Genomic DNA, 14,122 nt, shown 5'->3' with positions numbered 1-14,122 from the left:
ATCAAATGCGTGTGAGTACAGAAATGTGATTGGTGGAGCGTCTGAATATGTGACATACGAGTTACAATAAATGTTCGTCAGGAGACTAACTGTCAGGAACAATCGCCTGGGGAGGCCGGCGACACTTTTATCGAGAAATGATCTACAAGTATAAGTAGACGTGTTATAATGAGAATATCCGAGGCTTTACTGGCTAAAATCATCCCTAGCAGAATAATATTGACCCACTAACCCAGGAGCTTGAGGAGACATAAAGATGTCCACAGGCCGATTCGTTACGGAATTACTTAAGTCCCACATAATATATTCTCTGTTTATTGATAAGCAGGTTTTCGGTTTATCAACATCCATAACGTACGAAATAACTTTTTCCCTATTTGTGCAAATTTATTTTAAAAAGAATGTAAATTGTAAAAAGATTTTTTTTTTCAAAATTCAGATTATAAATACTCACTTGGAACAAATATGACTACAAGTGTCTTTTAAACTTGCATTCATAGAATGAAAATTAGTTTGGTATTTTCATGAATAGTCCAAATGCATATCAATAATTCCTTCCTAGCCTCAATTGTTCTAGATAACGAATTATGGTTGTTGAAAACTATAGGAAAACTGTAGTTTTGACGTCATCACTATGACTGCTGTTTGAAAATATGACCTGCCTAATTTCCTCGGATTCTAAATAGAATAATGTGGCCTGTCTCGCTCTGAACTAGATTGGTAAGGGACATGCCGCTGTGACCTAGGGTTTCTGTTTAGTGTCGCTGTGACCTATATTTATGTAGTGTATAAGATTGTAACCTAGAAATTTATTATGGGTGTCGCTGTGACCTAGACTTTATGTTGGGTGTTGCTGTGACCTATATTTGTATAGTGTATGAGACTGTAACGCAGATATTTATTATGGGTGTCGCTGTGACCTAGTTTTTAAGTTGGGTGTTGCTGTGACATAGATTTATATAATGTTTGAGACTGTAACCTAGATATGTATTATTGGTATCGCTGTGACCTAGATTTTATTTTGGGTATCGACAATAAATCAGAGAACGTTGACCTGTCCGAAGACGTTATTCAACCCTTTTCGTTGCATGGTTTAAATTTCTATCTTTGTTTTTAATTTAATGTAGTTTAAGTTATCGCATTGCTATTCTTTCGGCCAATATCATTGTTTGGTCCCTAATTGTGTTTGCATTAACTCTAGCAAACTTTTCCTATGAAAGGGATATTTTGCTGACTAACCAGTTTACATTTTTATCTGACATCAACCTTATGAATATAATCTTATTTAAGTATACATTTAAATGAATTTCTAATGCAATATTTCATCCATTATATGTATAATATGACTTATCACGCTGTCGTAGTTGACAGTAAATGCTTTTTGTTGGTTATATATAGAAAATTTGGGCACATGTAATTCTTCACGGCCCGCTAAATTAAAATAAACTATCTACTGTTAAATAGCCCTGGCTCGTTCCGCCTTTTAGATTACACAGTGGCATGTCTCTACATCTCTAAATAAACACTACAAATTACATGTTAGTATGAATAACTGTTAAGAAGTACCCTAGAACATTCATAGCTATGGCTAATGAAGGCAACACAAACGTTTACCTAAGTAAAGGATAATGTAACGCTATTCTATGCACAAAATCCATTTCATCCATCATTTTCTCACTTACAGTGTTTAGTTTATTTTGATTGCCTCGGTTACAATATCACATTTCTGTGATTAAAATACTGGATTACATTTGTTTTGTATTTACAATGTATTTATTTCTATATGCAAATAGTATTTATATTTACATGCTATTAATCTTCAGTCAGATTTGATAATAAAGCTCTATTGAGATTACCTACATTTAGTTTCCCATTACACAAGGTGGAGAACCTTTCAGTATTATTATAATTCTTAATATCATAATCTACATTTATATGCTGATTTGTTTTACTAGTATAGCTATTCAATTAAATTTTGTTTATACATGTATATCCGTCAATTATAGATGGACTATGAAGGAATGAGTGAAAATGATGGTTTTTGTTTTAGCTTTTGTGATAAATGTTTATGGGATGAATGTGATTAGTCATATAATACATTATGTAAGTGGTGTAAAAAGTGGTGAATGAGAGCCCTCCTGTGTGGGGACATTATTTTTATGTTTTTGAAGGCTGACCCCAAGGCCCCAACCTTGGCAGCCTTCAGATGTATAACTAATCTTGGCTATTGAATGTTGGGGTTTTTTAAAGAGAAAAAATAATTCGTAATATATTTTTAAACAATTTCAATATGCAACATATTGTCTTTTACACGCTGTCTTTAAATATAATACTTAACGATCAGCACTACAGTGTTTGTTTACCGCGTTTGCCAAGTAGAATTTCACGTTTTGAAAAGTTGATATACACAGACGTTTTCAGGAATATCCAGTTGTCAATTCTGCTCCATAATCTATCGACATGCTCACATTCATTGAATATATGTAATATGGTTTCCTCCATCTGCTTACAGTAAAATTTCACCGATTTCTTACGATGAAACAGTGGGAAATATTGCCATACAAGTGAAGCGTGATTCTATCTGTATTTTTATTTCAAGTTATACATTTTCTAAAACAAAATCACTTTGTGTTGGCGAGTGGTTGGATTTGTAACTTGGAATCAAATTCTGTGTATTCAGGAAGACATTTTTATTACATATTTTACGTACATTAACTTATTTAATATTTCGACACCTGATAAGTTATATACAATGTACGATGAACGGAGTCTGCTGAAGATACTTTATTACGGAATAAAAGGTTACTAGGGACATACAAATGTACATTCGGATAAATAACGACGTTATATAATACAACACCATACAGAAGATTATGTGGGAGTTTTTTCTATCAAAGTTTCTTGATAAATAGGGATCACAAAATTGACCATTTACCGCATTCTTTTCAACAATCTGTTTTATGTTAAACCACACTCCAGGACACAAATAATTGTGTGTATAGTATGATGACTAGTGAGACATTTAATTACGTCATCATCAGAAATCGTTTTTATGGAAATTTATCTGCACAATGATCTCCATATTAGGGTAATAGGCTGATGGTGTATTTTTCTTATGCGCCGAATGTAACCATGTCCCATACGACTAAAAGAATCTTACATGGGCCTGTCAGGTGGACACGGATATCTTAACCCGAGTGAAAGTTTTGTGATGGTCAACCCGAGGCTTGATTCCCTAGCAACCGCGGGGTAACCCTGTCATGTATGAGAGAAATAATTATACATAGATCAATTCTCGTTGAAAGGAGAATGGAATGGTAGATATCTGCTAAGGTTAAGAGTACTTAAGATAACACTCATACCGTTTTAGACCACTATAATGATACATTAGATAACAACGCAAAAACAAACATATTTCTACTTATATTAGAACATATGTCTAGTTGAAAAACAATAATGCATGTGTATGTTTTTGTCACAAGATATACATTGCAGGTCCTATATTACAGCACATTACAACTACGAAGACTACCACAGTAACTACAAACGATGATGGAATTGAATTTTACATTAATGTCTACACATAAATAACTGAATTAATTACATGTAGAATATTGTCAGTACATCCATTAGTGACGCAGTTAAAAGGTCCACCAACTCAATCATCATTACTGTCAATTATAATTATCAAGTAATAAATTAGAGGTAGAGGAGGAAACTGTCAGCGGTTTCATATAGTCACTGATTTTCGTTTGTGTTAGCGTTTGTTCTGGTGAGGAAGGGGTTTCATATAGTCACTGATTTTCGTTTGTGTTAGCGTTTGTTCTAGTAAGGAAGGGGTTTCATATAGTCACTGATTCTCGTTTGTGTTAGCGTTTGTTCTAGTGAGGAAGGGGTTTCATATAGTCACTGATTTTCGTTTGTGTTAGCGTTTGTTCTAGTGAGGAAGGGGTTTCATATAGTCACTGATTCTCGTTTGTGTTAGCGTTTGTTCTGGTGAGGAAGGGGTTTCATATAGTCACTGATTCTCGTTTGTGTTAGCGTTTGTTCTAGTGAGTAAGGGGTTTCATATAGTCACTGATTCTCGTTTGTGTTAGCGTTTGTTCTGGTGAGGAAGGGGTTTCATATAGTCACTGATTCTCGTTTGTGTTAGCGTTTGTTCTAGTGAGGAAGGGGTTTCATATAGTCACTGATTCTCGTTTGTGTTAGCGTTTGTTCTGGTGAGGAAGGAGTTTCATATAGTCACTGATTCTCGTTTGTGTTAGCGTTTGTTTTAGTGAGGAAGGGGTTTTTATATAGTCACTGATTCTTGTTTGTGTTAGCGTTTGTTCTGGTGAGGAAGGGGTTTCATATAGTCACTGATTCTCGTTTGTGTTAGCGTTTGTTCTGGTGAGGAAGGGGTTTCATATAGTCACTGATTCTCGTTTGTGGTAGCGTTTGTTCTGGTGAGGAAGGGGTTTCATATAGTCACTGATTCTCGTTTTTGTTAGCGTTTGTTCTCATATAGTCACTGATTCTCGTTTATGTAAGCGTTTATTCTGGTGAGGAAGGCTGTCCTTTGCCTTGATAAAACATAGTCTATAAATTTTCTTCTTCTTTATATTCAGTGTAAAGATAATGGGACGACTGGTTCACTCGTTTTCGGTATATTGCTACCGATCGGAGTGTGGTGTTCGGTGTCTGGGGCAGCATGTGTCAGTGACAGCACTTAAAGTGGACAAGAGTTTCACTGCAACATGGATTCGAACATACTTCAGTTTCCTAAAAGACAGACGCGCTCATACCACAGACTTAGCTGTTTATAGTAGGTTCAGCAGCGTTATCAGTCTGGTCGCTGAGGATATGATAGATATCCAAATCTCAGTAAAATATCATCCACATTACTCCTATTTTCCATTAAGATATGAAACTCTTATTTTTACATGTGAGAATGTGCAATAGCTTACTTACCTGCTAAAACAAAATATAACTTTTTCGAAGCATTTTATGCTTGATTATCAGACGACAAAAAATAACCTTTGGTCATCCATCAACATATCGCGTATAATCATGAGTATTCCATTGTCACCATGAAAACACCTGTGGTTAACAGAATCCCACCCCCATGCCTTTTACTTACTGATGGATTCATTAATTTGCGATCAGGCAATCAATCTTCATATGTTATTGCATTGAGTCATTTTGCATTCCACTACACGATATTGAACAAGATAAAAAGCAAAATCTAAAGTCTAAATGTGAATTATATGAACATGTCTTCTGTCAATCAGGGTAAGCATACATGATGGGGAAAGGGTTTTGGTCTATATATTGATCCGTAACAATATTTTATGAATATTATGTTCCTAAAATGAACTTTATGATTTTATTCCCCCTTTCACAACAACGTTAAGGGGGTAACTGGAATCAGGTGGTCTGTCTATCCATTCTTCTGTCGCTCCGTCCGTCTGTCTGTCGGTAGAATGTCTTTGTGAGGACAACTCGTCCTAATTAACTTGGTTGGGCACCATGTGTATATAAAAGTCTTTATTATCCAAACTTGCGTGGTTAAAGTAACCATGTTACTATGCACAGGTGTTTGTAGAAAAAAACCCTGACCTGACAACTCCTTTTAAACTACTGAAACAATTCAATGAGACTTAACAGCAATGTTTTGGACCCATTTGTAGACGTCAACCTAAAGATCTTGTTTTATTGTTTCCTCGGAAGTCGTTGAAATCAGGAATGAAGGAGTACTGACATAAGCTCAGGACTTCGTCGATAAATCTTTCACAGGCAATATTTACCTCATTAACTACCAATGTTATAAATAGGCCGACATATATACAAAAGAGTCCAAATTTATCACATTGTATACGTAAATCCAACAGCTTGTGCGCAAATACAGATATATAATGTACTTCAGCAGTAAACACATTTAATGATTCCGTGACAGAAGACTCCGTTGTAAACAACAGTTGATATACGTTTGATGGTTAAACCTAGTCATCAACCGTATCTGCGTCACTGGCCCATTCAGCTACTCAGCTGGACTTTATGGTCATTACTTAGAGCCTTGACTTCCTTGTGGTCAGTGTAACTGCGGAATGTGTTGTTGAACACCTTCTGGACATATTTCTTTTTTTGTAATTAAACCGATGGACGTTCAACCCTAACATTCTGACCTTGTTTCCTCAGTAAACGAGAAGAAAGACATTGTTATATTATTATTCCCTACACCATAATTGTTACCACAATAAAAAAAACCTAATAAAGCTACTGTAATTTAACAGTTATTTTCCTTTTTCAGAATCTGTCTTTTTACCGCCATAAAATTGTGTTTTTTTTTGCATTATAACGTGTATGCAGCACTTTGTTTTATCTGTTGCGTATATCGTCTTGTAGTAATATATGCCTTTTGATTATTAAACTATTTATTTGTTACTTTATCAAAGTAAACATACCAAAATAAACAATTAGGCCTAATGCAAAAGACTATTTTCTCTTATATCACGCTATATTATACAGAGTTTGCCCATGTAAGATGGCTATGTAAAATTAATCTGTCTTACATGGCATTTCACGCGCGTGGATTAATTTGTGTTTACATGAAGACAACTGTTGATATGCAATTTAGGCCTACCTGTTCCATAGGGGTATGTAAATGGTGTTAATATTTTCATCGTGTATCAGTACCGTGAATCGTATCATATTCGGATATGATGTACATGTATATCGACCAGGCGTATTATAAATATAGGAATGAATATTTTATATACCTCTGTGCCTGTTGTGAACGTAATATGCGCGGTTTGTCCAAAAATGACCGACAATCATGTCCCGTACTGTAACTTCCAAGTTTCAATTTACTTAATTATAACAAAACACACAATCGCAGAATGTTTCAAAGATGCTGTCGAACATGAAAACCACTTAGAGTTTACGTAAGATAGCCTACCATCTGAGCGAGAACAGTCCTCCGCTTCGATTCTAAACATGAATCACGTTTAAATAGTCGGACATTTGTATCAAAATCTGGTTTGCTGGATCCTATAACAACAGTGTAATAAATATAAATATAACTAAACAAGCTCCAGAACCAAAACATCGTCTGATTATGATGATCGAGAGCGACTCGGAGTAGACTTGACCGCCAATATGTAAATGGAATTGCGACGAAAGTCGTGCTTTGACTGAAGAGAAAAAACAGTAAAATTTACCACTACATTTCTTCCAAATGTCAACAGTGTTATACATTTCGACGTGATCGGGTACAGAGAAAAAGTTGGTCAGGTCACGAATTACTTTTCAGAGAATATATACATTCACCCAAATAAGATGCAACAAAGTGATCTTTATTTTCTCCGCAAACTTTCAGTTTACCAAAAACGGGTATGTTTTAGCATAAAATTATGCAATAAAAAATCTGAAAAAAAAAGAGAAAAATTAAGGACCGGAAGGTATTCTACCGGAAATTTGGTAATGATATGAGAGAAAAAGACTCTTTCATTGGGTATACATAGAGGATAGGGGATATTCCACCCACGGGGTCACAAAATGTGGTTAAACCCTCGGTAAGTTTTACCACAGTTTATGACCCCTTGAGTGGAATACCCCTATCCTCCATGTATACATATGGAAAAGTCTTATATTCTTTTATAATACAAATGACTCTTTCTTGAAAGTTTGAAAATTGCCTCTTGGCCATCCTCAGGAACAAGGAAATAAAAACTAGCTAGATATGATCTTGATAAATTAAAGATGGATTATTCATTCAATATGGCTGGTTTTTTGTTTCTATGTAGTAGAGGATGACCAGGAGGCAAAACATTTGTAAAAAACTTTGTATGAGATAGTTTCTCACTCTGGTTGATGAATGTTTCAAAATATTATCCTATACAATAACCAATGAACAATGCAGTTTCCACTACCTACTACATTTATCAGTGAGGCAGTCAATCAACACCCGAAAGTCTAAATAGGAAACTCTACACAAGTTTTCATTTGGCCAATTTTATAAATCTGCGAAGTCTCAGTCTACGAAATATCTAAGATATTTCTGATCGGGGCGGATGTTCAAGTAAAGCTAAAGGGAGCAACTGACAAGTCCGATATCTTTACAGAGATAGAAATTATCGGCACACAAATGTAGTTGCCCTTTAAGTTCATACGATGAAGGCTGGTTTTGACTTTCTGCTATTTTTACTAAGTCAATATAACTGTTTACGACACGAAGACTAGCCAATGATATAACATTTCATTGTAACTACATTAAATTGTTGCAATTCAGCTATGCAAAATGAAATAATGATTTATAACAGAAAGCAGAGAGCCAACGCTCTGACAGTGATGTCATATTTTGCCTGCTATTATTAGAGGACTTTAACCGAGACATGCATTTTAAGACAGTCCTGCTCGCGTTACAAAATATCAGAGTAAAACAATGATATTGTTGAATAGCCGTCGACAACTTAGTGGCATAAAACACTATCCATATTAATAAGCATGCGTGACAAAAGTTGACATACATGTTTGGAACCTGTGACTTTTGTCGCTAGAAGCGTTGGGGTTAGTTATAAATGAGCACCGCATTGTATCACTGACGATGTACCTTTGAACCGGATACCATTTAAAACTGATCACGTGTTTATTGTGGGTTTTTGTTTGTCATTTCCTGATACGTCATTTAATGAGAATTTTATTTTAAGCTCGTTTTTGTGCTTGTTTTCAATGTTACCTGATTTGGAGCGATGGCCATTTTTCTACTTTTTCTGCCTGATTCACAATCAAAACACAAGCAGATTGAAATGTTTCAGTCTAAAGACTGTGTTATCATATCTACCTAAACACAGCCCTGTGGTTACCAGCGACCACGGATCTTTTGTGTACCAGTCACACAATGCGGTTAGCCCCGGATCTAGTTTCTGGAATCACATGGTCATCTTGTTCAATGGAATGGTTTTTATAGGTATTTTCATAATTCCACTAAAGATCAGTTGTGGTAATATTTTGCTTGTTGCACAAATTCCTGATTTTGATCAACTTGCTTTTGTTTGTTTAGTTTTACGTCCTGTTAACTGCCAGAGCCATGTGAGGACGACGTGCCTGGTGGAGGAAAACCGTAGAACCCAGAGAAAAAGCCACCTACCAGCGGTCAGTACCTGGCAACTGCCCCATATGGGATTCAAACTCATGAACCCAGAGGTGGAGGGCTTGTGGTAATATGTTAAGACATCTATTACCACAACATGTGATTTTGATCGATACGAGTCTAAACAGACCCGACATTAAGTAGACATCTACGCAGTAAAATCGATGCTATAGTATACGTTAAACCCTTCCGGACGTGTCAAAATAGAGTTTCACACACTTTGTATGTCTACAATCTGTACCAGGTGAAGATAACCAAATGACAAGGTGGTTTTTGACGTTTTCTTGTGTCTCTATCTCTATTTTATTTTCGTTTTTTTTCTTTTTATTTTTTAGTAATTTGTAAATGACTCATTAATTGTTTATTATGAAGTATGGACAAAAGCAAGTCAAGCCAAAGCCACCATCCCTTCCCCAGAAGTCAAAATTGAAAACAGCTGTTCAGAAACATACACATAATGATATAATACATACGATATGACATTAAACAATGCCAGAATGAAGACAATTACGACTTTATAGAGAGACAAGAAATAAAAACGTGATGTGTAAACAACAATAGAAAAAAGGTTTCGGAGAAATGGCTGTTTTCTCTGCGTATGTTACATTAATAAGTTCAATATCGAGAATTACATCTTATTTGTTATCTGCTTATCACTTCTCAAGCGTCCATAGTTGTTGTTATTACTAAACCAAAAATTTGTAACATTTACAAAGTTGCTATATGCGATACATTGCTCTAATCGAACACCAGGGACATTTTTTGAAGAAAGTAATATTTGGAATAGCAACCGGGATTCAAACTTAAATTGTGAAGTGAAAAAAAAATCATTACAAGAAGGTGTGTTACAACCTCAATACATTTACGTATCTAAATACAGGTATGCCTAAGGTTTAATTTACCTGTAAAGCATTGTTTGGCATTGAAGCAATACCAGACACAGGCGATACGTAAGGAAGATGGATGCATCCTGGGTCTTACTAATAAGGAAAGAATTTTCTTGGGCTGAGTTGATGAATCTGTAATGGATGTTTTTAGCAGAGGGTCGTTTGTATAAGTAAAAGGTCATGCTAAAAACGTACTCTTGTCTGAGGTGTTGGAAAGATGCCATCAATGTTAATTTTTGCCATTAACCGCGTTCCTTTCTGTATGAAATCCTCATTCGTAATGAAAATGAAAGAGAAAAATAACCATGGCTTCTATAAATAAACTTGAATCTTTCACGCTCCTACAAGGCATACAAACGAGCGTATTCACCAGTAAGTAACAAAGAAAAAAAATCATCGTATTATTTGAATGAAAGTTTTCTAAGACAATCGTTTATCATGACTGCCATTCAGATATCAATATTTCAAATGTCAGCTATTGAAAGTGTAATAGTATAGTAAATCTTTCAGACGACTATAGCATGTAATAACGACACCTATGTAATAGCTAACTATATTCTAGTACTCTGTTTCGTGTAATCACCCAATATGTTCTGTCAATGTTTAATTCTAATATCATAAACAGAATTCATAATTCTGAGGTATGCTGACCTATAAAAAATCTTTTCTTTTAAAGATTAAGTGAAGCTACAGAACTTATTAGTAGAATTATGTGTCGATTTCATGAGCACACATTAACAGTGACCTTAAGTTTCATTTAACAACGCAGAAGACCAAAACACATGTTTCATTTCTTTCCATAATATTTTGGGAACCGACATTGTGATTTTGTTTATTCATCTTAGAGCAACGACCCCTACTTTATTTTACCGTAAGTTTACATGATATACATGTATTAGAATAACATTATCGGTTATATATGGAATGAAAACAAGACCCAGGCTTTATTTTACCGTAGGTTTGGAATGGAAATTTACCAAGATTTTTATGAAACAGGCATGTAAAATGACACAAAAAAACCCGCTTCTTAACTTATGGTCAGCGTTAATGTGTTCTACGGGGCTCATTGACCTTGAAATCGGCACATGTTTGAATAGGTAAGTTTTATCTGTACTTGACCTTCACCGAACATGTTCAAAATATGTTTCGATAGTGAAATGTGCTACTTTGAGTGTCTGGTGGAAGATAATATTGCCATCGGATGATGTAAACGAACCGTGATATTCCAACAGGAAAGAAAAATATGTTACTATAAGACTGTCAAATAACAGACAATAGTGATTCTGTAAGCATATTTATGTATCTCACGTCCTCATAATGGAGTGTAAACAGGTGCATGACGTCATACTGTATCAATTAAGTATTACATGGTGACACCAAAAGAAACATAAATAGTTCCCGAAGATATCATTGCCCATTGTCGAAAAAATATAATGTGCAATTTTTAGCTTTGAGTCATACAATCTAATATACTAACGAAAAAAGAATAGATATCATTTTGAATTTTTTTTCACATAAGGGATTGGAGAATATAATTAGAAACTGTGGTATATTTAATTACAGATAGTTTTATTGTCTAAAATATTATAAATACATAAAACCATGGCTTTTTTCAGAAAATAAAAAAAAACTTCAGGAATATTTTTCTCGACAGTGACAGATTGCAAATTTCTTCGTGACTGAATCCAATCCGATGCACCGAGACTCCTGAAGTATACAAAAACGCTTCGAACATGTGTTCTACATGTGATCACACATGTATTGACATTGAAATAGAATAGTTCGATGTCAGACCATTACGTCCGACGATAAAATGTTCTTAAGTCTCTACAAACCACATTTTGATAGTGGTGCTAGTGATTTTAATTATATAAGGGGCCTCATGTAAGCCCATTCCCTAAATAAATGTTGTTATATTTTCCCAATTAACTTGTATGTAAATACACTCTCTAAAAGATGCATTTTTCAAGAAAGATGCAATTCAGTGTTTTCTCAATTCAAAAGGTACAGGCTCCGATAATTGTTTAGAAAGAAAATCACTGAGAGCAAATTTGAAAATAATTTAATTCCTGATAATTGTGGAAAATTTCTGCGTTATCGAATCAGTGGTCAATATCCAATGAAGATAGAGGATGCGTAGGTGTTGCCATCTAGAAATGGTAAATTGAACAAATTTTGAATGTCTTATCTCGAAAACCAATAAAACTTTAATTAGAGGCAGATATCAAACAGTACGATTTACCGGTGCTTTTCTCAACAAAAACATATCAGCTCCACCCAGTCATAATTATAAAACATTTATTCAACATGAAATCCATATATACAAAGAACAGCAAAAACGAGAACAAAGGACAATGTTTTAAGAGAGAATATGAGGCAGCATCTGCATTGCAAGAATGATGTTTGAATTGTGCCTGCTGACTTAGTGCATGATCGGAAAAGGCGACTAAACCTGGGATCTAAATTCTAGTGGCTACCTAGATCAAAATTTATTGGATTTCTGTCTGAAACATCAAAGAGAAAGTTGTTTTTCTCAGCAGAACTTTCCTGTTACTATAAATCAGTTATTTTCAAGATGATACTCTCTTATGGCGAACAAAAGATGTTAAATGCATGATACTGTTTCCTAATAGCATACTTGCAATGTAGGTGTTGCTTGCACTTCTGTCATAAAACGAACTTAAATAGTTTAAACACTTGCTTAAAATATGAAAAACTAGAAGATACATAGCTGACGATGATACCTTTCATTGAGTATGACCTAAATACCCCCTCACCTAGCTAATGTGACCCAGAGATGCAATCATCTTTTAAACAGATCTTAAAAATCCAAATGTAGCTCTAAACGTTACTCTAAAGCTCTTAAATGGTTAAAATATAAAGTGTTTTCATCCCAGTAACTACGATAATAAGTTTCAAAATTTAGTCGCCGTTAACGATCATGAACATCATACAATGGAACAGCAGGCACAATTATAACATCCTACCTTCATTGAAGGCGTTGCTTGAAATAAGCTAATAAAACAAGCCTAAATAATTTAAAAACCTGCTTTAAACAAGGTAAAATTGTTTTCTGAACTAAACTTTATAAACCCAATATTTACATGCAAAAACTACAAAAAATATCTCTATTCTAATATAGGTATGTTCATGCAAAATATTTTGCTTATCACTGAGTAGCCGTAAAACGGACTAAAGTGATACCCTTCCTTTGATAGATTCCCTGCTAAGCTTCCTGAATCACACTCAATACTTACTGACTTATTATTAGGGAGCAATGAACGTATTTTATGTTTTGATATTTACGGTTTATATTTAGTATTCATATTTAGATTATATCAAAATAAATGTACATATATAATTCATTTGTATAATACATGCATCTGTACAAAACTGATTAGCAAAAATAATAAAAGAATATGACCTTTTTTATATTAAAATAGCGACATAAGTAATGTCATTGTAAAGAGGAGCTATAAAATGTTTATAATTACATCAGCCAAATAGTGCTTGTACCGAAAGTACCGAAGTATTCCTTATAACACTGATATAAACTGTTCAAACTGACGTCCTCTACAAATGGTAGTACTTTACTGATTTACGTTCACCCGTCGTTAAGTATGACAAGGTCGAGTTGCTGTTTACAGCTGTTGGCTGCAGCTAATGATGTCACAAGAAAAACAAAACAATTGGATATCACAATATCAAAAAACACCCACTTATTATGAACAAATCGAGCGAAGATGATCTGCTCAAACACAGACATTAATATACATAAGGAAATACATACCACTTAGGCAAGTTCCCTGTCTATGTGTCAAGTTCATTACTGATTTAATGAGTCTAATATTGACGTGTACAATTTGCTTGTGTTAATTCCACTCAGGTTTTCTAAATAGTTAGTCGCAGCTGCAAATTATACTTTCAACAGAAATTACATTTCCATGTTTATAGGTGTCTAAATCTCAACTTGTATGGTGATATAATTATCCATACAAGTTGTAGTTTATATAAAATCTTTTCCTCTGTAGACTTTGTAGAATGGCGCATAGGTAATTTGACCCCTGTTTGAAATAAATCTAGCACCAAAAGTACGAAGTGTTGA

The sequence above is a fragment of the Argopecten irradians genome, chromosome 8 (genome assembly GCF_041381155.1).
Source record: "Argopecten irradians isolate NY chromosome 8, Ai_NY, whole genome shotgun sequence".
Classification (NCBI taxonomy): domain Eukaryota; kingdom Metazoa; phylum Mollusca; class Bivalvia; order Pectinida; family Pectinidae; genus Argopecten; species Argopecten irradians.
Note: the sequence above shows the minus strand (reverse complement) of the source record.